General features: G+C 34.7%; 1 protein-coding gene across 1 annotated transcript in view; it reads left to right on the top strand.

Annotated features, from left to right (window-relative positions):
- LOC122804254 (cytosolic phospholipase A2 zeta-like) overlaps nt 1-27,470 on the top strand; it is a 1,019,603-nt gene that overhangs the window by 666,119 nt on the left and 326,014 nt on the right. The gene's annotated exons all lie outside the window — the stretch shown is intronic.

Genomic DNA, 27,470 nt, shown 5'->3' with positions numbered 1-27,470 from the left:
TGTTTACCGAGAAATTCCACTGGGCCTAGTCAAACCCATTTTCAGTGGAGGCCTGGGGCGAAAAGCTCTGCAGTATGGAACAATAACACTTAAGAAATATACAGTTGAACATTACAAGGATCTAATTCTAGAGAAAAAAAATGACAAGTTAAAATTACATACAAAGATAAAATTCTACAGAAAAAAGCAATCACAAAAAAAATGAAAAACAATTTCATAAGTAAGTATGTACAGTTCTTGAGAGAAATATTGCAGAAGTGTACAGACTTAAGCAAACAGCAAATCACTTAGGTATCTACAAGTCTTATAGGATCTATCAGCTGTCTCTACAGTGTTACTGTTTTACCAACAATAGTGATGACAAGAAAATTTATGAGTTACACAATTTTCTAAGGTTGCTTGGTACAGGTACATTTCCAGCAAGAAGAGAGGTGATTTTGGAAGGAAATTTTGAACTGAGTGAAATTTTGAATAGTTCTAATGGGAAGTGGTAAAGCGTTCCAGCTCTTGGCTATTGACAAAGAGTAAAGAAGCTGAACGGGTGGAAGTTTAGGTTTGTAAATCTGTAGGAGTTTCTGATCCCCTCATCTGAGTGGCCTGTTTGGGAGGTAGTATTTAAAAGTAGAGGTCAGAGGAGGACAGTTTAGGGTTTTGAAGAGGATTTTGTGAGCTGTGCTTAGTTGTAGGTCAGAGAGGTAGTTAGGAAGCTCTAGCGATTTCAATGATTTGAGGGCAGTACAGTGATGAGTGGAGTATTTGGAGTTGGTTGCGAATTTGGTGATTTTATTGTAGCAAGTTTCAAATTTGAGTCTAGCAGAGGTTTGGATGTTGGCAAGTGGGGGGGGCACCGTATAAGAGCAAGGATAGTAAGTATGGTGTGGCATGGGTTATTCTTGTGGATGGGCTTAGGAAGCAATTGTGTCTATACAGGGTTCCAAGTTTAAAATGTGTTTTATGAGTATTGTGTTGTATATGAAGATCAGAGTTCATATGTTCATCAATACTGACTCCAAGGAACTTTGTGTGGCAAAAGACCTCTACTAAAGATTTATTGAGAAAAAAGATAGTGGTCAGATTTGTTTATGGGGGTTGTTTTATTTTATGGGAGAAAAGTATGATTTTGCTTTTTTTTAGGGTTCAGGGCTAAATGGTTATTGTGCATCCAGGATTCAGTAACAGAGAAGGCATTTTGAGTTAGTGTAAGTAATACAGAGATAGAGTTGGCAGAACAGACAATGGTGGAGTCATCTGCATACTGAATGACTGACTGATCCTTGAGATAGGGATGATTAGAAATTGTTTATGAATGTGCTAAAGAGGATGGGTCCAAGTATGAAACCTTGCAGAACACCAGTGGGTGGTGTTGAGAGAGGAGGAGATGGAGTTTTGCCATCTTACAGCCTGTTGTCTTTCATTTAAATAACTAGAGAACCAATTTAGAGTATGGGGGGGAGACCAATATTGGAAAGGTGGGAAATGAGTAAAGGGTGAGAAACGGTTTCAATGGCTTTGGATAGGTTAAGGAAGAGGGCTGAAACTATTTTGCCTGTGTCATGGGCTCTGCTGTCCATAAATGATATAAGGGCAGTTATAATACTATGGCCAGGTCTAAAACCATGCTGTGATGGAGAGATAATATAGTTGTCTAGAAGGTAGCTGAGAAGTTGAGAATTGACTCATTTTTCTTGGACTTTGGATAAAGGAGAAGGAATTGTAATTTGTTGGAAGTTGGTGATATCTGTATTGTTATCACCCTTAATGGAGACAGAGAATAAAGGCCTTTTTCCAGATTATGGGTGTGTAGGACTTGAGGATGGATCTGTTTATAAGAATGCTTATGGGTTAACAGATACTGTCTGCAGCTATTTTTAGGTATTCTGAAGGTAAATTATCTGGACTGTTGGAGCAGAATTTTAGTTTTAGTAGTAGGAGTTTTATGATTGAGATGGGGGGTGGGCTTTAGGGCAAAGGTAGAGGAGGGTTGGTATTGGCTTCTGATGAGAAATGGGGGTTGGGAGGGGAGGTGGAAATAGGTGAACTAAGTGTGGAGGTGTGGCAAGTGGAAAGGTTAGTTTGAGGGAATTTTACATCTGCATTGGCAATAGAGTCTATAAAGAAGGTATTGAAGAGGGAGGCTATTTCTTCAGGACATTTTTCAGGGTCGGGACAGGGAATTTTTTTTTTTTACCTGGGTCAAGTAATGAGGTAACAGAGCTCCGGAATATTTTGGGGTTATGTTGGTGATTACATTGAAGTCTAATGTAGTGCTGTTTTTTGTCTTTGTTGATTTGTTTCTTAACTTGGCTGTAGGTCAGAGGTATTTTTGTGTGCCTGCCATAGCTTCCATACTTTGTCTCTGGCATGCATGAGAAGTCATAGTGGATTTGGATAGCTAGGGGGTGTGGTTATTTTTCACCAGCTGTACACGTAGTGGGGCTACGCTGTGTTGTAGTCAACAGTTTTGTCCAGTCAGAGAGATTTTAGTAAACGCCAATCAGTAGATTTTAGGATATTGTTAAAGGTGGTAGGATTGAATGAGGTTAGATTCCTGGTTTGTTTGTGTAGGTGCTGACTCTGACAGGGGAAGGAAGCTTGTTTAATAAAAACGGGGGTGGTCACTGAGGGTATTAGGGAGTTTTCCAGCAGAGGATATCTTGCTGGAGTTTGTGACCAGGATCCAGTCTAGAATGGATCCATTATCATTCCCTTTGTTGGGTCTGGTTGGGGTTTTTATGATATGGGTAAAGTTGAAGAGATTAAAGAAGGATCTTTGGAGTTGAGTTCTAGCCAACTGATATTTACATTGCCTAGTATGATAGTTTCATTTTTAATAGTGGCTGAAATCCAGGCTAGGATGTCCTCCAATATAGGAATGTGGTTTCCAGGGGGTATATAAAGGGCAACATACTAGTACACTTTTATTTCATTTGATTAATCTTGAGTTTCTGAGCAAGAAGCTTTTTTAGCCTGTACATATAAGTTTATAAGACTCTTATTTGAATTAACAAAAATTGTAACAGTCTCTATTTTATATTTACTGAACATATCTGAATTGAGGTAGAGGATGTTTAACCCCTGCATAGGGGACTTTGATAATTCCTGACCTGTTTTCAAATTAAAGCATTTTTGAAATGGTTGCATTCTGTCATTCTCTCTAAATCCCTGTTTCAGTAAGCGGAACCTATTTTAATACCATATCCTTGAAATTCTATCTGGGAATATCATGTGCTGCTCCTCCCCCCCCGCTCCTGATCCTCGGGCCAGCATCCCACCTTTTACTCTCAGCCAATGTATTAATGTGTAGGCAAGACATATTTTCATACATCCATATGCAGGATGGCAGGATTACCATGGTTTTGCTTACCACATTATAGCTCCTCCCCATCCTTTGCAACTCCTATTTTTGTCCCATTAATCAAAAGTGATGACGGATCTCTCTGTTCAAAAATGCATGTATGTTTGTAGCCATAATATCTGCTTCTCCATGTCCATCTTTGAGCACATGAACCTTTGGCTGAATGTAGGTTATGGCATGTTTAAGTAGATTCTTTGCTCATTTACCAGTGGGCTGACATCCTTTGTTTCATATTTGATTTCTGAACCAGTGTTTTATCTGATCTCATTTAGAATTTTTTCACAGCCAGCTATGTGTCTTATGATAATCTCTGGTATCATAACTTTTTATTACTGATTTTAATCTGGTTTAGTATAGCAATAACCCATGGCTGGTGTGGTTTGGTCATGAAGACAAAACCCGAGTGACCAAACAAAGCCAGCCATGGGTAAATCCAGCACTACCCACACCCAGTTGTGGGTTATTGCTGTTGTACAATGACATTATTTAAGAAAAAAGTTACTTACTTTTCTTAGATGATATCCTTGCATAACAGCATCATGCTGCTCCTCTGTGTTTTTCCCAGGTATCCTGGAGCTTTCTTGAAGTACTACACTAGTGCTGTGTAAAAGAAGCAATGGAGAAAGGAAAATCTCTGTTGCTTTTTTTTTTTTTTTTGTTTATAATAAAAATAATGAATTTGGCAGACTTTAAAAGTACAGGATTGATGGGACAGAGGAAAAATAAAGATAATCAAGTACATTTCTCCAGTTTTGTGTAACGTACCTGATTGTCCTAGTATTTTTCTCTGTCCCCTCTCTCTCGTTCTTTTGAATTCTCAGGTTTTTGAAAGTTTACTTATTTTTTTTAAAAACAAAAAAAAGTAGTTTCCCTAGTATATATTAATAGAAGAAAGTCTGGGCGACCCGCCTTTTTTCTATTGGTATATGCTCGATTTACAATTGGCATGCTGGTTAGGCTGACCAATCAGCATGCTCATTTTTGAATATTAATGGACAGTCATTGTATAATAGGTTATACATTTAGTTCAGCTAAGTAAATATATTGAAACATAAACTTGTACAACATGCCCCCTTGTGGCTTCTTTGTTATGCTACATTCCTATTCCTTTTTAGTTCTTAGAACCACAGACGTATTTAGCTTTTGCTGCAAGCATGTGCTAGTTATAACTGTTGCTTTCAAATCTATGACTATTTTCTTTCTCTAGCAAACATTCTCAGCTTGATATTAACTTTTTATTAGTCTTAGCAGTTTCACACTTGAGCCTTCTAATTAAGATATGGTTTGGAACCCAAGAACATGCTGTGAACTGCATTAACAATTTTCTAAACTGTGTAAAAATATGCATGTGATGGCTGTGTGTGTGTGTGTGTGTGTGTGTGTGTGTGTGTGTGTGTGTGTGTGTGTGTGTGTGTGTGTGTGTATATGTGGACACAGTTGAGTCTCTGTTAACCGGAACTCAAGCAACCGGCAACATTGTGTTTTGATTGGCTCGTATGCTGGTATACCAGCCAATCAAAAATCATAAAGCAGCTCTCAAACAATATATGTATATGTGTAAATATATATATATATATATATATATATATATATATATGGGTCCATATGACTTCGTCGACAGTTCATTTCGTCGACAGTTCATTTCATCGACAAGCATTTTAGGTGGGGGGCTTTGCCCCCCACACCCCCCAATGTGGGGGGCTGTGCCCCCCACACACCCCCTAACTATATATAGCAAATCCAGAGTCTCACAACATTGGGGAAGGGGGCAAATGCTTGTCGATGAAATGAACTGTCGACGAAATGAACTGTCGATGAAATGAACTGTCGACGAAGTCATAGGGACCCATATATATATATCCTGAGACAAAAGCATCAAAACCTTACATACATACATACATACATGAAACTTCACATCAACGAAAATGTGAACCAGGAAAGGAACAACTTGGCCACCAGGACACAAATCAACGCATGTCAAACCTACCAAAGTGGGGAGATTTTCTCCCCACACCCCCAAACTAAATATATCAACTCTGAGATTGCACTATAGTGGGGAAAAGGGCAAATTTTCTCATGGTGGCCAAATGGGGTGAAGTTTTGTGTATGTAAGGTTTTGATGCTTTCGCCTTGATCATAAGTGATTCCAGTAAGTGGGTTTTTGCATTTTTGAAGTAGACCCATATATAAGCCTGGCAGCTTATATTGTCCCCCATTCTTCCCCAAAGTATCGCAGATGAAACTGCAGTATCCTTGTCCTTTCATCTCTACTCTTCCTATCAATGAGCCACTCCCATCTCTTCTTCTGTTAATGACGTGTGTCATCACCTGGTCTCTCCTCCTCTCAGAAGTCAGCCCTGTGCTGGCCTCTCAGTATCTTGCCTGTATGTTTTCAGAGTTTTTTGCTAGTTTCTTTCAACCTTCAGGCCTGTTAGCAGTCACTATCTTCATCTTTCAACCTGACTGCACACAAACATTTGACAGTTGCATTCCCTGGTCTTTACTGCCACATACACTGTCTCACCAACCAGGTACAAGTGTTGGAGAAACCTTATGTATGGTATGACTTCCAACAGTGATCAGAGCAACTCCTACACCCACACCATAGCTTTCAACATCTTTGCTTTTTTTTTAATTTCTAATTTTTTTGTCATATCCCTATATCTGGCCATCATCTACTGCTTGTGTACTAGCCATCACTTTTTTTGCAAGAACAATCACTTAGTTGCAGCACATTTTATTTTTATACTATTTTTAAGGCAAAAATGTGATCTTGCAGTTATAAAAAGGTAGGGGTAGTGTGTCTTACTATGCACCCATTTCAGTCTTGAGAGAAACAACTCAGTTTGCAGACGTTCAGGGCCCCAGGTTGGAAAGCCACATAACACCTACCCCCCACCCCCACAACAAGCGAAGGCAATTTTTGGCATTAACAAGAAATACAGGTAGAAGCAGGCTAGCAACATCATGAATATCATACCACAGCACCAACAAGCAAAACAATTAATTACAGCCTTAACCAACGTTCCATATTGAACATGTGAACAGTTTACTTTCATAATGTGGAAGGAATGGGCAAAATGTGGAACTTTTACTAACTAGAAAAGAAGATAACAGCACAGCCTTTATACTTATAAAATGGTTTTGTGGCCAAGTTGTCTGTCTTTGCATGCTAGAACAGTCACTTGATTTCAATAACATTTTCCTTTTATACTATTACTATTTTAAGGTAAAAAAAGTTATCCAGCCTAATGTTTTACAGTGCGCCTTTTTCTTCAAATGTAGAGATTCAAGGGAAGGTTGCAGTCCAGGACTATTTGCAGGAAAGCCAAGCAACACCACAAATCAGTCAACCTCAAACAATGTAACTAGGAGTGCTAGTTTTGTTTACTGACTAACTGAATTTTGTTACCTAAAGCACAATAATTGAACACACACACACACATTTCACATCTTTGCTTAATGCTACTACTTTAATACATTTCACTTTCACATCTTGTATTCATTCTTAGCATGTATAATTTACACATTCTCAATGACAAACAAGCCTCTGTCCCTCCTTTCTCAGATATTACTTCATTCTACCCTTCACATCACTAACAGTTTGCTGTTGGACACACACATACGCACACACACATTTGCATGCTTTCAGAGGTACACACACAAGTTCACAACAGGTACCTGCGCACGCAAAATATTTACAAGGAACTCTGCTATTAGCAGAACTAACAGTTTATATCAGCTCTGACACTCATGGCTTACTTGAGGCACCAAAAAGGAAATTGTTCATAGCAGATAGCCACCTGGCTGTGCGAATATTTGATTCTAGATGATTGTCATTTTTGATGTGACAGGCTGATCCCACATGCAAAATTGAGGAAAAAAGGTGTCGTGGATTGATGGGTTGATTTCTGAATGACTGTGTTCCAAAGAGAGGAAAAAGAGAGGCTACTGTTTTAATATTCTGCTATAGAATGTCATTCCTAGCAATAGGATTCTTAAAACTCATTACTTGCAGCTATGTTTCTAGCTTCTTGTATCTCAACTGTCCCAGATTTTGCAGAATGTCCCTGATATTGTCTCATAATTTTGTACAGGCCTTCATAAATTTTTGCTTTTCTAGTAAATTGACTCTAATCCTTAACGATCACTAACATCAGATATTAGAGTTTCATAGGTTCATAGGTTCATAGGTTGGTACTGAGCTATCTGCCTGAAGGCATATATTAGCCCAGCCACATTGTGCGGTATTCACCGCCCTTTTAGTAGTTCCCTAGACCCTTGTACTAGCAGCTAGTACCCTTGGCCCCTATCTAGTAGTGCTGTTGGTGTGATCCCCTGTGTGAACTTTCTGTTACCCATCCACTCATCAAGGTTCCTCTTGAAGAGTGATAGTGAGGGGCTCTGTCTTATGTAGATCGGGACCCTGTTCCATAGTAAGGGAAGTGTCTGTGAAGGGAATCTATCCCTCCAGCATATTCTATTCATTGTTGTGTTGAGGTTTATATCCCTAGAGCGTGTAGCTCAAGTAGATTTGTTTTTTCTAAGATGGAGCATGTTCAACAATTCTGGGTTGGACATGGCTCTGTATGTTGGACAGAGATTGCCTCTGAGAAAGTGGTATGCAACAGAGAACAGTCTTAGCTTTTTCAATCATGCTGCATAGGGCAACTGTTTGAGGCCAGTAATTCTCTTGGTTAGGTACCTCTGTGGTCTCTCCAGCTGCTGGAGATGTCTAGCCAGGTACATTCCAATTGGTGCATTGTACTCAATAATGGGTCTGATGAGGGAAGAGTAGAGGTGCACCATTACATCCTTAGATCTTGATGTGAACCCTTTCATGTTCAGATGGGTCACATAGAAGGATTTTCTAACCACTTTGGCAACATGGTTATCAAAGGAAAGCTGGCTATCTACTTGGGTCCCTAGATCCCTTATTTCTTCTTCAGATTTCAGAGGATTACCTCCTATGTTGTAGTTTGCGGGTACTCTGTTTTTTCCAAAGGGGATTACTATGCATTTTTTTGCATTTAGCTTGAGACCATGGCTTTGACATCATGCATCAGTCTCATTTAGGCCCTTCTGGAGGATCTCCATGTCGGCTGGAAACTCTATTATAGCACCCAGTTTGCAGTCATCCACAAACTTAGTCAGCCACAGCCCTTCCATGCTTGCCTGTACTTCTGAGAAGTATATGCCAAACAGGAGGACAGGAGGGGCCCCAGGACAGAGCCCTGAGGCACACCACTCATTACTGGTCTGGATTCGGACATAGATCCCGCTACTCTTACTTTATGGGATCTGTCTGAGAGCCAGTTTGCGATCCATCTTGTGACGTAAGGTGAGCTTATCAATAATACCCGAATGGGGAATGGTGTCAAATTCTTTAGCAAGGTCAAGGTAAGCTGTGTGTACCTCCTTTCCCTTATCTATAGCCTGAGTAACTGTCTCAAAGAAATCCTCCAGGTTCAGGAGGCATGATTTGCCCTTGACGAAGCCGAACTCTGTGGGGTCCAGCGACTGGAGGTTCCCAATCTCTCCATTTGAGTTCCATAATGATTCACTCCATAGCCTTACAGATCAGACTGGTCAGGCTTATTGATCGGTAGTTCTTTCATGTTGCTTTTAGTTCAGAAAATGCATGTTGATGCAAAACTAGCTGTTCTATTAATGTTTAAAGGAAATCAAAGTAATATTTAAAAATGTTCACTAATGTTTTGCTTTTGTTCCCCAATTATTTTTTGAATCTGCCCAAAATTCTTGAGCAAAGAAGTTGAAAGGCATTCCCTACCATCTGTAAAAAGTAACATTATCTTCTTGTACTAATCCTGAAGTCGAACAGGTATCTTTTTTTTAATATACTTCCCCACTGAGATCCAGTAGAAGAATAAGCCCAAAGGGGCACAGCTAAGTTTAGTACCTGAAAAAACACACGAAAAAGCTGTTCAAGTAATACCACCTACAGATAAATCTGCTTGTGAATGCACAATATGCAGTTGAGGCCTACTTTTTTCACAATACCGTGCATGCTCAATTTGGGAATGTGCTTAGGCAAGTAGAGGAATGCTTCAGAAGTAAAAAAAAAATAAAAAATCTGTCTATAGTCAGCTACTGTTTTATTCAGCCATAGCTGGATAATGGTCAAAGGCCCTAGGCAGAGCAACATACTCCTCCCCCTACCCCCAGCCATGCCAATATCTGATTACTTGGTTGTCTGTCTCTAATTACAAGACAACACTGTTCAAACCTGTCAGTGTGCATGCTATTTTCTTCTTTACTTTTACAACGATAACAGAGGTTTGGATTTCATTTAAAAAACGTATTTCAAATTTTACAGAAAAAAACACTGGCATCCATTTACAAAAAAAACAAACAAAAAACAAACAAAAAAAAACCCCAGACTTGGTATGAGTAACAATGTACTTCTCTTTCCTTGAAATTCACATTTAATGAATATGTGTCTGTCAACCCATTATACTAAAAGAAACCTACTGTGATTCATAGTGAGAAAGCGTATGGTAAAACACTAATTAGTTACAATTGGAAGGGTGCAGGACTTGAAAAGACAAATGTGTGTGTAATGCATTTGCTAACAGCGTACGACATTGCACTGGGTGCAAGTGTCCCTTTTCAGGGGCAACAGAAGAGTAACAATTGGTGAAGTGACTTGGTCAAAGTCATAAGGCAGAAAAAAGAAGGCTGAGGACTTCAAACCTTGCACTACAGGAAGTGTCTTGTTAATAACTATAACTTTACTCATCTACAATAATTACAGACAAACTCTTACAGCCCAGCACTGTGCATTTCAAATTTGTGTGCCTGCAAAAAAAAAAGCAAAATTAAAAATGTATTAATAGTTAAAATATTAACAATAATTGTGTAGATTTCATGCTATCCAGTTTATTTACAGCCATATAATATGCACTGTGTCAACAGTCCACAGACAAGGAAACCAAAGACTGTACCCAACTAACATGGTTCATATGTTGATAATGATAATAATATGCCTGTTTACTGCAATCAGTTCCTTCCTTCCTTTGCACCATAACTACTCTAGGATGCAGGAACCAAGTACTTACACAAAAAAAAAAAACATACGTTATGATCACTTGTATGTTTGTACACCTCAGATATCTGCTTGAGTTCAAATAAATGAATACATTCATTAACAATGGCTCATAAATGTATCTTGGCTTACTGCTGTCAGAGACATAGAATGCAATTTATTGCAAATCTACTTTGCCCTGTCATCTTCTTAGCTCAAGGATTAGAGTCAAAGACCTAAAATCAGGAACAGACTTTAAATATTTCTCTTTTACACATAGAAAGTTCCTAAATTAGCAAGCATTTTCTGAAGGATACGAACTCTGAAATTAATTGACTTGCCTTTTATTATTTTGTGAATGCAAATATGAAGGGAAAAGTGTAATAGAATAATTCATTGAATATTCTATTTTAGAATTTCTTCTTTTTCAAGATGAATTCATGGTAGTTTTAATCTGTTTCTGATGATCTACTTTTTTGCCAGCATGGCTAGTGCCATCGTAGAAAGTTCCAATGTGGAACTTGGAACCGGTGTCTAATAGTCAGCAGATTCTAAGCTAGCAAAAATGATGCAAAGGTATTCATTTTTAGTTGGTCAATGGCAGTAATTTAATAGATATAATTAATTAAGTTTAGAGTTAAAAATAATATCCAAAATGAAGTTTCTTATGTTCTGTGAGGCAAGACCTTGACTGTTTTGTCTCCAGCATATGCCTGTTCTCTGCAATAAACCTGACTATTCTTCTCTGCTGAACTGTGTTGTCTGAAGTAATTTTGTACCTTAACAGTTTGGTGCCATGATGTCTGGGAGATTTTGAGTTGCTTATGGATTGCTGCAGCAGAAATCACATCTGAGCCCATTCTTGACAGGATTTCTGTCTGGTGAATTTCTGGTGTGTCAATACACTGTTCTATTTTTAGACCTTCAGCAGAGTTTGGGGGGGTATTTGCAGGTAAGCTTTTACTAGAAATCTCTGTAATCTCTGTAGTAGATATAATTGTATGTAGGCCAGTTAAACTGTATCTGAGCAGAGAAATTGGATGAGAGTGTTGACTAATTATTTAAGTAACAAAGATAAAGTTTCCTTAAATGAATGAGAGTGTTGTTTAATCATAAAATAACAAGGACAAAGGTATCGTTGGCACATGTGAAAAAGTTATTTAATCAAAAAGATAAAAATTAAGGAACAGAAAGGTTTTCCTTACAGTACGAGAGCAGGTTTTTAACCCTAGTTGCATATCTATTTTCTTTGGCATATGAGTGAGTAAAATTATTGTACTGAAGATAGAAAAGAGTGTGAATGAAGGTACATTAAAAGAACCAGAGTTTGGAACTCCAGCCAGGCATATATTTAACAAATAAGTTTAAGACAGCTGTAATTACTTGATAAAATGATGAGTTCACTAAAATGATAGTGTACTACAGTTCCCAGAGGGAGGAATTTTTGATAAGAATATTTTAGAAAATCTTTAAAAAAATAATGAAATGGAAATGAAAAAAACACGACTTTGTTGGACAGTGTTTAACAGCTCAGACCCTTTAGTGCTAGAAAACTCCAATTAATCTAAAAGTTAACAAACAACAGGTTTTAGATGGGCATACATTTTTTGAAAAATAAGAATTATGAAACTGTAATGGCTGGCATTCTTGACTGACTGTAATCCTTAGCAGTTTATCAGAACAAAAATAAATTATCCAAGAACAGAAGTTCATCAGGTAGCACACCCTCCTATGGTGTTAGAAGAGTGGTAACATTTTTTCAATATTGGCACTGCAGTGCAGCATAATGGGAGGGGATGCTGTACCCCTACCCTTTAGATGAGACATAGGACCTATCTGCCTGTGCTGGTGATAGCTGTATGTAAAGGAACCCCAAAGCACTTATTAAAAAGAACAATGGTTCTTTATTTAAGCAATCAAAGTAACATCATACAGAATTTAAAAACATAATCCCCTACTTAAAATAAAGATCTTTTCCAACATTCATTCTCCTTTTTATATTTGTAAAGCTATACAATATTAAAAACAAACTACATACTATCTTATAGGTTTATAGGTTGGTACAAGGCTATCAGCCCTAGGGCCTATACAAGCCTAGCCATAACAATTCCTTGGCTATTTCTTCCCACAATATTTACTTCCATGGACTCCTGTCTAGCAGGGTGACTGACGTAATCCCTGGGGTGAATTTCCTATCTCCCATCCAATCATCAAGGTTCCTTTTGAAGAGGGACAAAGAGGCATTCTGCTTGACATGTATGGGCATCTATTCCAGAGTTGTGGAGTCTCTGGGTCAGGAACCTATCCCTCCAGCATGTTTTGTTCATTGTGATGACAAAGTTTAAATCCTTGGAGCATGTGGCTCTGAGAGATTGGGATTTCTTTAAGTGTAGCATGTCCAACAGCTCTGGGTTTGACATGGTCTTGTATGTTAAGCAGAGATCGCCTCTGAGTAGACGATATATGACAAAGTATGGCTGGAGTTTTTTTTTAGATGGTCAGCATAGGGCATCTGCTTTAGGCCTGTGATTCTTTTAGTGAGGTATTTATGCAGCCTTTTCAATTGCAGATATCTTGAGAGGTCTTATTTTCCTTATCCTCCCCACCCATTTATCCATAACAACTTTTCTACTGTTTTTATTTCATACCGATCCCATTTTTATTATACAAAACGTCATAATATCTAGCTGACCAATATATTCAACTCCTTCATAAAATAATTTGCACACTGATTTTTTTCAGTATATTTATTTCTCATTCATTTTTTCACACTGTCAAAAAAAAAAAACATGTTCAACAGATTCCTCCTTGTCACACAACATGACCAATCAGACACCTGCTTGTGCTTCATGAATGACTTTAGTGGAAGTTTTATTCACTTTCAATTTCTACAAAAAAAATCTTCAGATTATTTAATATGCAAAAAGCATCTTGTCATTCTTATAATACCTTCTTTAATCTCACTTTTTATTCCATGCCAAGGGTTAGTTCTGTGACATTAACTATTTTCTAATTTTTCTTACTTTGTACATGACTCTTGCATTGGCTTTCCCTTTATTGTTTTACCTCCCTTGCAGTTACTTCATGGATTGTTTCAATTTGAAAATGTGTTCATATTTTACACTTAATATTTTTAGTCACAATGTATTTTTATTTTTTTTCATATAACATTCAATATCTAAAATAAATGCAATGAACACCAAAAAATTACAGAATTTATTAAACCCAGTCATTTCTATCCTTTGCACCATATTCTAAATCTGTTTTTATAATGTTTAATCTAAAACCCCAAACTTCATTAACAGTGACTTTTAATAGATTTCTTTTCAAGCTTTCCTGGAAACATAACTACTCTACCTAAATAGCTTAGCTAGTAAACTTTTTTTCCTGGAAAGATAAATCATACAAAATTACATGCAAAAATCAGATCATTTCTACTATGTATTAAATCATTCCATTGTTTATTATAATTTCCAAATGTAATGCCTAGTAAAATACACATCAGTATTATGTCTAATAAAATATATGCCACCTATTTTCCTTATTTCTCCAAATCCTTTACTTTTTCCTCTACTTAAATCTAATCCAACCATTTTCAAAAGAAAACACAAACCCTTCAGGACAACACTTACCCATACGTTCTTTTTTTAATGTTATGACAGTATTATCTGTATAACATATTATTACAGGCAATTTCACTAAGTTCCTCTAAACCAAGTTTGTATCACACTTATTTCTTTAACACAATTTCTTACCAAAGGCAAGAGTATCATGCTGATATGGCATCCCTGACGTACTCCACATTTAACTTCAATATCTTTTGCTTAATGAACAATTTACTAATATGTTTGTAGTTATATTTTCATAAATAACTTCCAAATAATTAATAATTTTACATAGAAATGTTATATTCTTTAAATATTCCATAACAGATATCATATAACTTTTTAATATCACATGAAATCCATTTATCTTCACTTAGATGTTATGCAATTTTCTTTATGGTTTCCTTACATATAGCCAATATATCTCTACTACTCTTTCCTTTCATCCCATACACTCCATCACCAATTACCTCTTTTATGACATTGTTGTTGTTGTATCTTTCGGCTTTTCCCGGTTAAGGGTCGCCACAGCAGAACTCCAGTCCGCTAATGATTGGCAGTAGATTTTTACATACTGAGTTGCCAGCCCTAACGTACAACCTTCAACGAAGGTACACCCATTCATGCATATCTCCACACAGAAGACGCTTTAACTGAGAATCAAACAGGACAACGTCTTACTGTGAGGCGACAACGCTACCGCAGCACCACCACCGCTAAACTTTATTTGAAAAAAATCATCATTATTTTACAATTGTCATATACTGATATGGTTATCCAGTTACTTAATAGTTTCTTATCACCTTTCTTCTAAATAAGTCTAATAATACTTCTTCATATTTCTGTTGACTTTATGCCTTCATTCATAACCTCATATATTACTCTATTAAAACATATAAGTTATTTTTTTGCTCATTTTTCTGTAAAATGTGTAATCACTACCCTTTTCCCTGGTACACACTCAATTAAATGTTTTTAATTCCCCATTCTACATCCTCTTTAATCCATTTCTGTGAATACATAGCTTAAGAAAACATTTTATAGCTACAATTGTCTTCTTGCTTATTAACTATCACACCTTTCCTCATTCTATACCTTCATTGGCATAGCGCATTATACTTTATTAGCTTACTTAAAAAGGATTAAGCTCTTCATTTCTACTTTTAACAACATATTTTTGCCTCAATAACCTGTTTCTTATATTCATTTCATTCAATATAAATATTATTTTTGCTGTACTATTGCTTTCTCATTTTGCTATCTGTAACTTCTAATATCTAATATTTTTCTTCATTAATTTTTTTTTTGCTTCTATGACACAAACATTCTAAATTAAGGTGCATAGTATTATATTTTATTTAGCAGTTAACCCACTACACTATCTAACTCCTATAAAATAAATCTCTAATTTGTAAATATCGTGAAAATCTTTCCTAACTTTCATCTGGTAATACCTGTAACTTTGAGCAGTGACCTGTCTATGTCCAAAACAGCCCATACTATTACATGATCAGAAAACCCACAAAGTGGGAATATTAACTTCCTTTAAGCCCTCTGAGAGTGTAAAAAAAGTAAATGTCTGTCTTAACCTTTCCTCTCATAGAAGTATATTCATGTTCTTGTTCTATGTTAAGTAGAAATTGTGAAAAATATTTTTAGATACTTTAACTTTTCCCTTTTGTTTTCTTTGTCTTCTTCTAATGTCACAATTAAATTCTCCCTAAATCACTACATTCATGGTAACATTCATTTGTTTAATTCTTGAAACTCCTACTGGACCTCTCTAAGGCCTTCGACACCATCTCTTACAACCTTCTCCTAGCTAAACTGTAATCTAAACCTATCTCTTTCCTCTCTCAACTGGTTCTCTAGTTACCTCTCAAATAGGCAACAAGCAGTTAAATGGAAAAAAAGCCACCTCCCCATTCCTCAGCACACCTACTGGTATACTACACTGCTCTATACTGGGTCCCCTCCTGTTTAATATTTTCATAAATGATTTTCACCACTCAATCCCTAACACAAATCTTATCCAATATGCAGATGATTCAACTATAATCTGTTCTGCCACCTCTATCCCCACTCTCCTAAAACTAACCCAAGATGCTTTTTCTACCACTGAATAGTGGATGAGAAACAATCACCTAGCACTCGATGCCTCAAAAAACAAACTTATGTTATTTACCCCTTTTAAAACAACCACTATAAATAAAAACACATTCTGTATCACCAGCCACAACAATACAACTCTCAAAGTCCTACCTGAGGCCAAACTATTAGGTGTCCTCATTGATAATCAGCTTAAATTCACCTCCCACATACAAATAAACATAAAAAAAAAACTCACCAGAAACTTGGTATGCTCTACCTCCATTGTCGCTACCTCACTCCTTCTACTACGTTCACTGTCTCTACCACATTCCTCATCTCTTCTATTATATATATATATATATATATATATATATATATATATATATACTCCTGACTAACCTAACCTACAATCCACACTTAAGTCGAAACTCTCCTCCTGCTATAATAAGATTGCCAAGTTTGCCAGTAGCCACAATTCTTCTACCCATCACTGTGTCGCCCTTCACAAACTAAATTGGTTAGAGCTACCCAAGTATCTCACCTACATTCAACTCACTCATGCTCACAAACTCATTTTTAGTCCCTCCCTCTGTCCCTCCCCATCCTCATCCCATAAAATGCACCTTCCAGAAGGATGCTTAAGATACAGCAATCAAAACTTGATAGACTTGCATAAACCCACCTACCCCCCCCCTGGAAAAAATCTCCTACACTTTGCCCTTGCTCATCAGTGGAACTCCCTACCACCATCCATCCATACCATCTCTAGTCACTCTTCCTTCAAAACATCACTGCACTCACACCTAATATCTCTCTGGGAATGCTCCTGCACCCATCCCACATAACCTCTTCTCCTCTCTATACCTCAGACATCTCATGTACTCCAGAGTCCTATTCTTTTCCTCATAAAGTACTAGCAATAATTTACAACAATTCCTATTTTTCTTAACCTTGATTGTTTGCTTCATATTGTATCTGTAAATACTATGATTTTAGTTGTACTTCTGTATTTACTGTTATATAATTACTTGTTTATAACGTTTGTTATTGTGTAGCTTTTTACAATTACTTGTTTATAACTTTTGTTATTGCAGAGCTTTTCTCCCCAGGACTCCATTGAAAAATGGGTTCTTCTTGTCCCAATGGACCATCCTGGCAAACAAACTGCAAATAAATAAATAAAATAAATAAAGTTATATTTATTTTACACCTGATATAAATGCATAAAATGACATAATTCTTATTATTGTCCTTTAATACAACAATCTAATACCACTAACAGTCATGAAAAAAATAATTGCCACTTCATATATTGCAATATAACTCACCGTATAAAATATTATTATTCTAGAATATAAACCAGCATTGCTCACAGAACTATAATCTTTCCTTTCCTTATGTGCCTTAACTATTCTTTCTGCTTTGTTATTTAAACATACATTTTAGAATCATATCTTGTTATATTTTAACTGCTTATATCATTGTACCACAGCAATTCTTTTGTTTTCATTTCTTATACTGATTACATTAAGAAAAGGGCTAGAAAACCTTATCTTTTACTTGTTTTTGTATCAGTCTGACTTTCAAGACTTTTTTCTTTTCTCTTTGAAGCTCAGTTACCTATATTCTTTCATTTTGTTTGTTTTAGGTACCTTTTCAGTCTTCCTAGATTTTTAACACATTTTCCCTACAACCAGACATTCTTTGTCATTTTCTCCTTCATCTATTAAAACATCTTCTTCCCCACTCCCTTTTCATCATGACTAGGTAATACTACAGCAGTCAGCTAAGCTTACACCATCTGTTCCATATGTTCCTTTTCTTTAACACTGTCATACCATCAGTGTTGATTTAATTTGCAATATTTGCAATATGGTCTACAGTTTTTAGCTGCAAGGCCTACCTCTCCCCATATATTACATAACTTTTTTGTACTTTCATTAATCAAATGCTCTTATGCAGTATAAAAACACATTTTAGGCTTTCACAAATATCTAACAGTTCCTTTAATTCCATTAAGCATAACTATGCATTAAATATGCTTTACAATGTTTTCATTTTCTTGCAGTGCTACCCATCACAGTCCAAATTTTCCTTTCATCATATAATTTGTCCATAGACTGCACTGACTGACATATAGATAGAAACTAGTTCTAAATTTCTTCTTGTTGTAGGTCATCAGAACTAAAATAAACTGTTAAGTCTTTTGTTTAACATCAGAATAACTGCTTGAAGCATATATTCTTTACAAGGATACTTCTGCTTTGAGTCAATTGTATACATATCTTTTTCATTAATTCAAATGTCTCAGCAGTCACACTAGACCATGAAATGGCAAAACTGTCCTCTGGTTAATCTTCACTCATCAGTCAACATAAGACAGAATCTTTCAAATGTCTGTGTGCAAGTACTGTAACCAAAGTTCTCAAAACACAACTCAATAACAAGCACATTTGCCGACTCCCCCTCATCCATACATTCTGTCTCAAACATTTTTTCCACAGAATGTTTGCTCTGCTACAACTTATAGGATACCTCCTGCTCTTCCTGCTCAATCTCACATTTTTTTGTTGCCCCCACCCCCACTGACACACAAATAGGAAAAGACTAGGTGTCCTTTATTTAACAAATGTTAACTATTTATAATATAAACTAAATAACTAAAGATATTTATATTATTTACAATATTGTACACATACTATTTACATTGACCTCATATTTACTTTTTACATTTAAAATCCATTTATATCTGATCCCCAATCTACTTTCCAAAAACACAATCTTATTTTTTTAACATTTCTGATAAATCCTGTTTAGCATTATGCATAATTTTTCACTGTTTTGTTTCAAATTATCCACATAACCTTTTTAATAAACACTTACAAAAACATATTCAGTCATATCAGTATTAACATTTTTGTGTCCCTTAGTTTTGTCTAAATAAAGATTCTTATCTATGTCCATAATACATCAATTATTTTATATTTGAAAAAGACATGTTCAGCAGTTTCTTCTTTATGACAATAATTACATATGCTTTCACTTATTTTTTTATATGGCATGCTTGCTTTGACTGGTAATTTCCTTATCACCAGTCTCCACAAAAAGTCACAACATTCTACTCTCTTTTTAAATCTGTCATTTCTTGCTTTTATAGCTCTGATTTTCCCTTCCTCCAATTCTTTCCATGAGTATACATAAAAATATTTCACCATTATGTTTTATAACACGTTTCTTTCATCTTCTAAATTTTCTATACTTATTTACCACATTAAAATTTTCTCTTGATATGCTTTAATTTCTTCATTCATATATCATTTTACTCTTTTACAACTTTTCATCAAATCCCATATTTTTTTATATACGTTTTCCAGTAATTGACTTATTAAAGTACAATTTTTCCTTTAACCCTTTAAGTATTTTATATAGATGTAATGACATTTCAAATGCCACTGGATTTATAAGTCCTAAACAACCATATTCTTTTGCTACATAAAGCACACCTCTTTTTTCCAGGAATAAGGTGAGTTCCCCATATAAAGGAAAAGAAAGTATATTTTTTTCATTTAACAACAGCATACTAAACATACTAGCCATATATGTAATATTTCCTAATATAACATAGTTAAGCAAATAAACTTTTTCTTTAAAGAAAGTTTAAAAATCCTCCAAAAAGAACATTTTTATTTTTTTCATAACGTTTTTATATTACAGTAATACAACATCTTGTTTTCCAAATGTGATACCTAATAACTTTACTTCTTGAGAATTAAATTCAGTACCTTTAATCCTACCTTCTTGCCCTAAACCTTTACTTTTTTCAGTTTGAACACATACCAATTTTGTCTAAACACAAATTCAATTTGCATATACCTTCTTCCATTCCATTCAAATGCTTAGTAACTAGAATGATGCCAGCTGCATAAGATAACATTATAGGTATATCAATACCTTCCTTTGTTTTATATTTAACAATACCATCTACTGAATTAATATAACTAGTTATTGCATTCATAACTAGTGAAAATATAATACAAAAAGAGAGTGAAACCAGTCCTGTTCAGCTATTCAATAACCACAATCGGACAGTAGGTTAGCGCTTTCATCCACTTTTTATTTGTGAACTTCTTCATAAAAAGATTGTCCTACCCAAGCTTCCTTTTTATATAACTAATTATCAACTAAATATAGGAAATGACATAATAACCATTCAAACTGAAAATAAAAAAGAATGTATGTATGTACAAAATAATAATAATAATAAATAATATACATGTTATACCATTTAAAAATGCCTTGGATGTAAATATAAAAATAAATATTGACAGATGTAATATCATCTGTATTTTAAAAAAACATTTTAAATGTATGGTTTCATTCAAACCAGGTGCATTGTCTGCACCTAGATATAGCTGCCAAAAAGCTTCCCTGCATTCTAATATATTGTTAATATCTCCATCAAAAGGAGCCTTTTCCATTTTTTCTAACACAAAAAATACAAACTTTTTGAAATCAGTATATGATAATGCATGTCTGGCTAAAGAATTAGTTTTATGTTTCTTTTTTATAGCTAGATTGTGTTCATAGAGCCTGCGTTTTAAGTTTCTTATTGTTTTTCCAATGTAGTAACGTTCGCAGGACATACATGTGGCAATGTATACTACATGTTCACTATTACAATTATAGTAATCTTTAGCCCAAAACGTTGTGTTAGAATGACTGAGAGTCAAAAACGAAGAATTAGTTACAAACCTACACTGTTTGCAATTCTGACATGCAAAGGTGCCCTTCTTGTTACATCTTACCCTAGTTAAACTTGTGGTTGTGTTGTTTCCAGATTCTACCATAGTTTTAATATTAGTTATTTTCTTATATGTAAATCTGGGTACCAATCCTAATGTCACCACTAGTTCTTTATTCCCTAGAATGACTCTCCAGTTATTCTCTATAATATTCTTAATGTGCCACATTTCATTCACTAGTGGAAGTGGAAATGCACTCATATACCTCTGTATCTTGTTTTGTGTTTCATTTTAGTCTCCCGTGGTGTATTATATTTCACCGGACCCACTAACATGTCTGTGGAATGTAAAATGGGTGATGCCACCCCTCTTCTTAATAACAAAACTTCTTTTTCTATCTTTTTTATCTAATCTAAATCATAACCTCTGGAAACTAAAAGTCCTCTAAGGAACTGAACTTCTTCCTTGTAAATGTCATCATCTGATGTTAGTCTACTCAATCTAATGATCTGTCCTTTAATAACTCCCCTCTTCATGTGCTGCGGATGTAGACTGTCTTTGTGCAGATATTGATTTGTAAATACTGGTTTTCTATAAATTCTACTCACAAAGCTATTTGTCTCTTTGTCAGTATTGACATGTAAGTCCAAATAATCTATAGAATCCCCAAAACCACTAATCTTAAACTCCAAAAAACTGTTGTAGCATTGAGATCTTTGGCCAAGTCCACATATTCCTCATAACTTCCTTTCCAAATGAAAAACAAATCATGTATGTATCTGTAATAAATTTGTACCTTATTAAAACTAGGATGTTGTTGTAAGAACTTCAATTCCCCATTTGCCATAACCAGATTTGCAAAGGCTGGTGCCACCTTTGCCCCCACAGCTACACCAGATACTTGTTTGCAAAAAGTACCATTAAATTTAAAGAAATTGTTGTTTAAAACCAAATCCATCATATTACAAACAGTGTTAACTTTTTCTCCGGTAAAATTGGTATGGTTGGTCAGATATTCTCTTAGATATTCAATACCCATCTCTTGTTCTATTGAGGTGTATAGGGACCTGATACATCTAAAGTCCCAAAATAAATTTCTTCATTTCCTATGTTGTAATCTCTCAAGATTTCTAATAAATGCCATGAGTCCCTAAGATAATATCTTGATTTCTGAACAACTGGATTTAGAATATGATCTAACCAAACTGAAATGTTTTCAGTTTTTGAATTTTTAGCCGGAATAATCTTTCTAAAAGGAGGATTCTTTTGATCTGTTTGTATTTTTGGAACACCAAAAAATGTAGCTATCTTTGGATGTTCTACCTGTACAAAATTATAATTCTCGTTGTCAATTTCTCCTTGACTAAACATGTCAAATAATGGCACATCCAATTTGTTATAACTCTTAGTTATCTCTCCACAACTGACATGCTTATAAACAGTGTTGTCATCTAGCATAGCTTCCAATGCCCTTTCATAATCCTTTGTACTCATAATTACTACTTTTCCACCTTTGTCTGCTCTCATTGTTCTATTCTCTTTGTTTTTACTTAATGTGTTTAATGCTTGATGCTCTTGTTCTGTAAGATTGTCTTTGAAATTGTCATGATTAATTTTTCTAAATTCACTTTCACACAAATATTGAAAAGTGTGTAAAGTAGTTTGTAGGGGAGGGTTAAAAGTACTAGGCTTGCTCAGCTTATTTTCTAAGCCTGTCTCCTTTGTTTTCTTCAAAATGTCCTGCATAATATAACTGAGATTTAATTTTCTTAAATATAGTCTAAAATCTATAAGAAGTTTACCTATATTCATTTTTGCTGCAGGAATAAAAGAAAAACTTCTTTTCAAAACATTTTCTAATTCCACTGACAATATAATGTTCGATAAATTCAAAATGTCCAAACCATACTTTTGTATATTTTTGTTATTTACCACTTTCTCCTGTTTTTCCCCTTCCCCTTCCCTTTGTTTTGTGTGGTATTGTACCACTTGGTAGTCCACTTTTTTTCGGTTCTGTCCATCATAAAAGGGCTATTTTTAAACCCAGTGTTGTTACTGTCTGTCCATACAAGCAACCTGTGCATAACTCGCTGTATTTTCTTTGTTGCCCATGTTATGGTCCGTTGATGAAACTCCACTTTGTACAGAACCGTCATTGTTATTATTAGTTGGTAAAGTTTCTGTATTTTTATCAGATATTACTTTTATTACTTCAGTTACATTGTTGTTAGTGGATTGAATGTCCACTTGACTATTCCCTGGGTCACAATTGTTGGTTTTGATTGTGGCTTGTTTGTTATCAAAAACAATGTAGGCCTGGTTTGACTTATAGTTAAGAATGTCTCTTTTAAGTTTAGACTGTTTCCTAAAAATAATTGTGGCCCTATGTCTATCAGCTTTCGCTTCTAGACTATTATAGAGCTCCAAAAAATCTTTAAAACAGCCATAACTTTTTATGTTTTCATGCATGATTTTAATGTTTTCTTTAATTCTATTAATTTCCTTGCCATAATGTACAGCAAGAATGCGCATCATATTTAAACCAGTCTCATTGTAAAGGTCAATTAGAGTCTTACTTAATTCGTCCCCAGGCACAACACAATTTGGAAACTTTGCTGTTCGTAACCCCTGAGGCACTACTTTACATGCTATACATTCCTCCAACTACTGTGTTTCTAAGTCTAGATTCACATATTTATACATCTGTTTCTCCATCTCATAAATCGCTTTTTTGCAATGAATGGTATTCATGTAAGTAATATCATTATGATTATTACTTACATTGTCGTTGAAAGTCACATCAGCAACTGTATTAAAAGGATTAATATTCTGTTTGCATATATAATCCCAAATGTTTCCTTGTGCCAAAACAGATCGCTCGTTAGAAATGCCTTGTCCATGGCTGTTCATGTTCAACTTCTCCACTTCTGCGTGATGTTGTAAGACATTGTAAGAACACAATCTAGCTAAAAAAAAGAAAGATAAAACTAATTTTTTAGCCAGACATGCATTATCATGTACTGATTTCAAAAAGTTTGCATTTTTTGTGTTAGAAAAAAATGGAAAAGGCTCCTTTTGATGGAGATGTTAACAATATATTGGAATGCAAGGAAGCTTTTTGGCAGCTATATCTAGGTGCAGATAATGCACCTGGTTTGAATGAAACCATCAATTTAAAATGTTTTTTTTTAAATACAGATGATATTACATCTGTCAATATTTATTTTTATATTTACATCCATGGCATTTTTGAATAGTATAGCATGTATATTATTTATTATTATTTTTTTTGTACATACATACATACATGTTTTTTTATTTTCAGTTTGAATGGTTATTATGGAATTTCCTGTAATTAACTGATAATTAGTTATATAAAAAGGAAGCTTGGGTAGGGTAATCTTTTTCTGAAGAAGTTCACAAATAAAAAGTGGATGAAAGCGCTAACCTACTGTCCGATTGTGGTTATTGAATATCTGAACAGGACTGGTTTCTCTCTCTTTTTGTGTTTTGTGGTGGATTTAAAGGTGTTTTGGATCCAGTTTTTAGTGAAAATATAATGTTACTAAAAGGACAAATGTGCCTTGTACTTCTTTTAATACTTATTTCTTCACTCAGCCATCCATTAATCACAAGTTTAATTTTGTTCAGTGTGAATGCTGTAATGCACACATTTCTTATTTTCATACTTTAAATTATAAGCTTTGAGTATCTCCTATAGCATATTATGTCGAATGGTGTCAAAAGCTTTGCTTAGATCTCCTATCCTAATTAAAGTAGTTTCTTGTCTATTTAGTATGTCATCTGCAACTGTTCTAATAATCAATAATAATTCTTGACATTCTTTTCCCTTAACACTAAATATTGAATCTAATAGAATATTCTTAAATTTTGATTCCATTCTTTTCTGTACCATTTTTATATAGAGTTTATAATTAGTATTATTCAAAACAATAGGCCTCCAATTTCTTATTTCTTTTCTGTCACCTTTTTCCATGCAAAATTAAAAATTCATAATTCCTTATATTTAAATCATTCATTAAACTACTAATTTAATACTTCTGTGAAATGCATCTTTTGACTTACTGTCATGTTCTTGTACAGTTGATATTATAAGCCATCCAGACTTGCAGCTGTATATATATTTACTTATTTTAATACTATATCTAGTTCTTCTAATCTTATATTTTTTCCAAATCTATATTTTTTCCTTAGAGAAAGTTCTTACATTCCATTATATCCTTTGTTCTTTAATAATATATTTAAGCATATATAGATATATACAACAGTAGACATTATATCTCTTTGGTCTTTCTGTACTATCCCTTTTTTGTCTATTAATTCTCTCATTATACTGTCTTCCTTAACTATTTAATTAAGTGAGGAGCTATTTCTTCTTTTTTACATTGTAGGAAATATCTTTGTTTATGCAACCATTTTTTTTATTTTTTTTATTGCAATGCTTGTTCTTTCTTGAAATATTCATTTTCATTCCTTTCTAAAATTTTAAGATGTTTTTCACTTAGCTTACTATAACATAACACTTTTTATATTTCTTTTTAAAAATGCATCCACCATTCAGACCAATTTTTTTAGAAATGACACATACTTATGTGATCTTCCCATAACTCTGACTTTCTTCTTTCACCCTCATCTACTCATTGTACTTCATTAATTCTTTGCAGACTTCTTATGATCTTAACATTACCAGCTTTGTCTCTGACTTCTATCCAGATAGCTTTATGGTCTGAAAAAAAAACGTATCTAATGTACCTTCACTTTTTATTTCACATCCTTCTGAAACCAAAAACAGTATATCTGTGTTTTATATATTCCTCTACTATATGTCCATGAATTGTTCTTCCATAATCTTAACTTCCCACATCTCATAATTTCTATAACTATTTTACATCATGTTTTCTTTTTGTTCAAGTTACAATTGAAGTCTCCTACAATAATAACTTCCATATTAATAGCAATGTAATTCAATATTACATATATTTTCTTTCTTTACGAGTTACATATTCATATAATGCAATTATTCTATAGACTTTACGTCTCCATCTAACATCAATAACCATAATCCTACCCATTACAATTATAGTAATATCAAGTACCTTAACTGTCTTTTTCATAAGTACGGATATTCCTTTACATAACTATTGATCTAAATTCCAGTATATCTCATTATCCCAAAGACATTCTGTTTAAAATCTTTCTTCTTTCATTAAAAATATGGTATTTTCTAATATGATGACATCACTATCACAGTTTTACAACAGTCTATAATAGCTAGCCATCTAACTATGCTCCTAATACTGCTAACATTCAGTGCTAATGCCCTGCAATTACTATTATTTCTGTTTAGAAAAATGTTCAGGGAAAAAGAATAAAAGCTTCAGCATTTTTTTTCTTTTCCTTTTTGTTTAATCTAGTAATTTCTCTCTCTCACTTTTTTAACTATAGAATTTTTATTTTTTATTTACTATAGTCCAGATAATATCTTCTTTGCCACTAACATCAGTAACTTTTTTATGTTTGATTCTTGATTTTTTATATGTCATACTTTTATCGTCATTTTTTCAACTGTTTCTTCTGCATTTGTTCTACAGGATTTTGTCCCTGTTCTTCTTCATTTACTACTTCCATGACCCCTTTAATATGTTCAGACATAGTAGTTTCATGTACTTCTACTGTTTCTTCTTAACAATCCTTCCACATATGACCTACCTTATTGTATTTATAACATTTTAACTGACTGTTTTTTGCATTGCGATCTGTAGTACCACATATAAACCTTTCCTTTTTGTACAATCAAAAATCAAATGATCTGATTTTCTACAAAATAAATAAGTTTGGGGTTGACCCTAATATATTAATACCACCTTTTGGACCATCTATATTTATAATATCAGGGAAATGAACAAGTTTATCAATTTCCCTTTTTAGTACAACATTACAGTCCAAACCCCCAGTCAGGGGCGGCTCGTGGCATCGGTCTGCCGGACTGCAGCCCCCTCAGCTAGACAGCTGAGTAGTTTGTTTAATTGTTTTGTGTAAAAAAAAAAAAAAAATCTGTTTTTGTACATTTTAAAACGGTAAATTTCGAGTCCGCGACTCGAAATTACGATCATCGCATTGCGGCGCTTTAATCGCAGGCGTTTTTTTTCCTAAATTCTTGCTGGGTTGCTGCAATGTTTACATTGCAGCCCGGAGAAGCTAAGGAGGCATCATTCTGATGCCCAGAACTTCCCAGAAATCTATGCGGTTGACTCACAAACCACATAGATATGGAAGGGGCTCGGACTGCGACGTCCGCAGGCACGTCATGACGTGCCTGCTGGGCAAATGCTACTGATTGGTTGTCGCTCTCTTCCCGGGCTTTATGAGCTGGGAAAAGAGCGAGAATCAGTCAGTTAGCTTCGAGCTTCAGCTTTCATTTGTTTTGTTTCGTGATCTTTTTACTTTTTTTTTTTGTGAATAATTTTTTGGTAATCGGATTTTACGTTTTTGGGTGGTGTGGATTTTGTCAGCTGTGCAGCGTGTGCCTAGAAGAACAGAAGAACAAGAAGAAAGAAGAAGAAAGAAGAAGAAAAGTTTTAAAGTACAGAGTGAAGGTGCAGAATTAAGTA

Source organism: Protopterus annectens, chromosome 6.part0 (assembly GCF_019279795.1).
Source record: "Protopterus annectens isolate FY-2018-M chromosome 6.part0, PAN1.0, whole genome shotgun sequence".
Taxonomy (NCBI): domain Eukaryota; kingdom Metazoa; phylum Chordata; order Ceratodontiformes; family Protopteridae; genus Protopterus; species Protopterus annectens.
The sequence above is the reverse complement of the archived record's forward strand: the minus strand, read 5'-3'. Positions and strand labels throughout refer to the sequence as shown.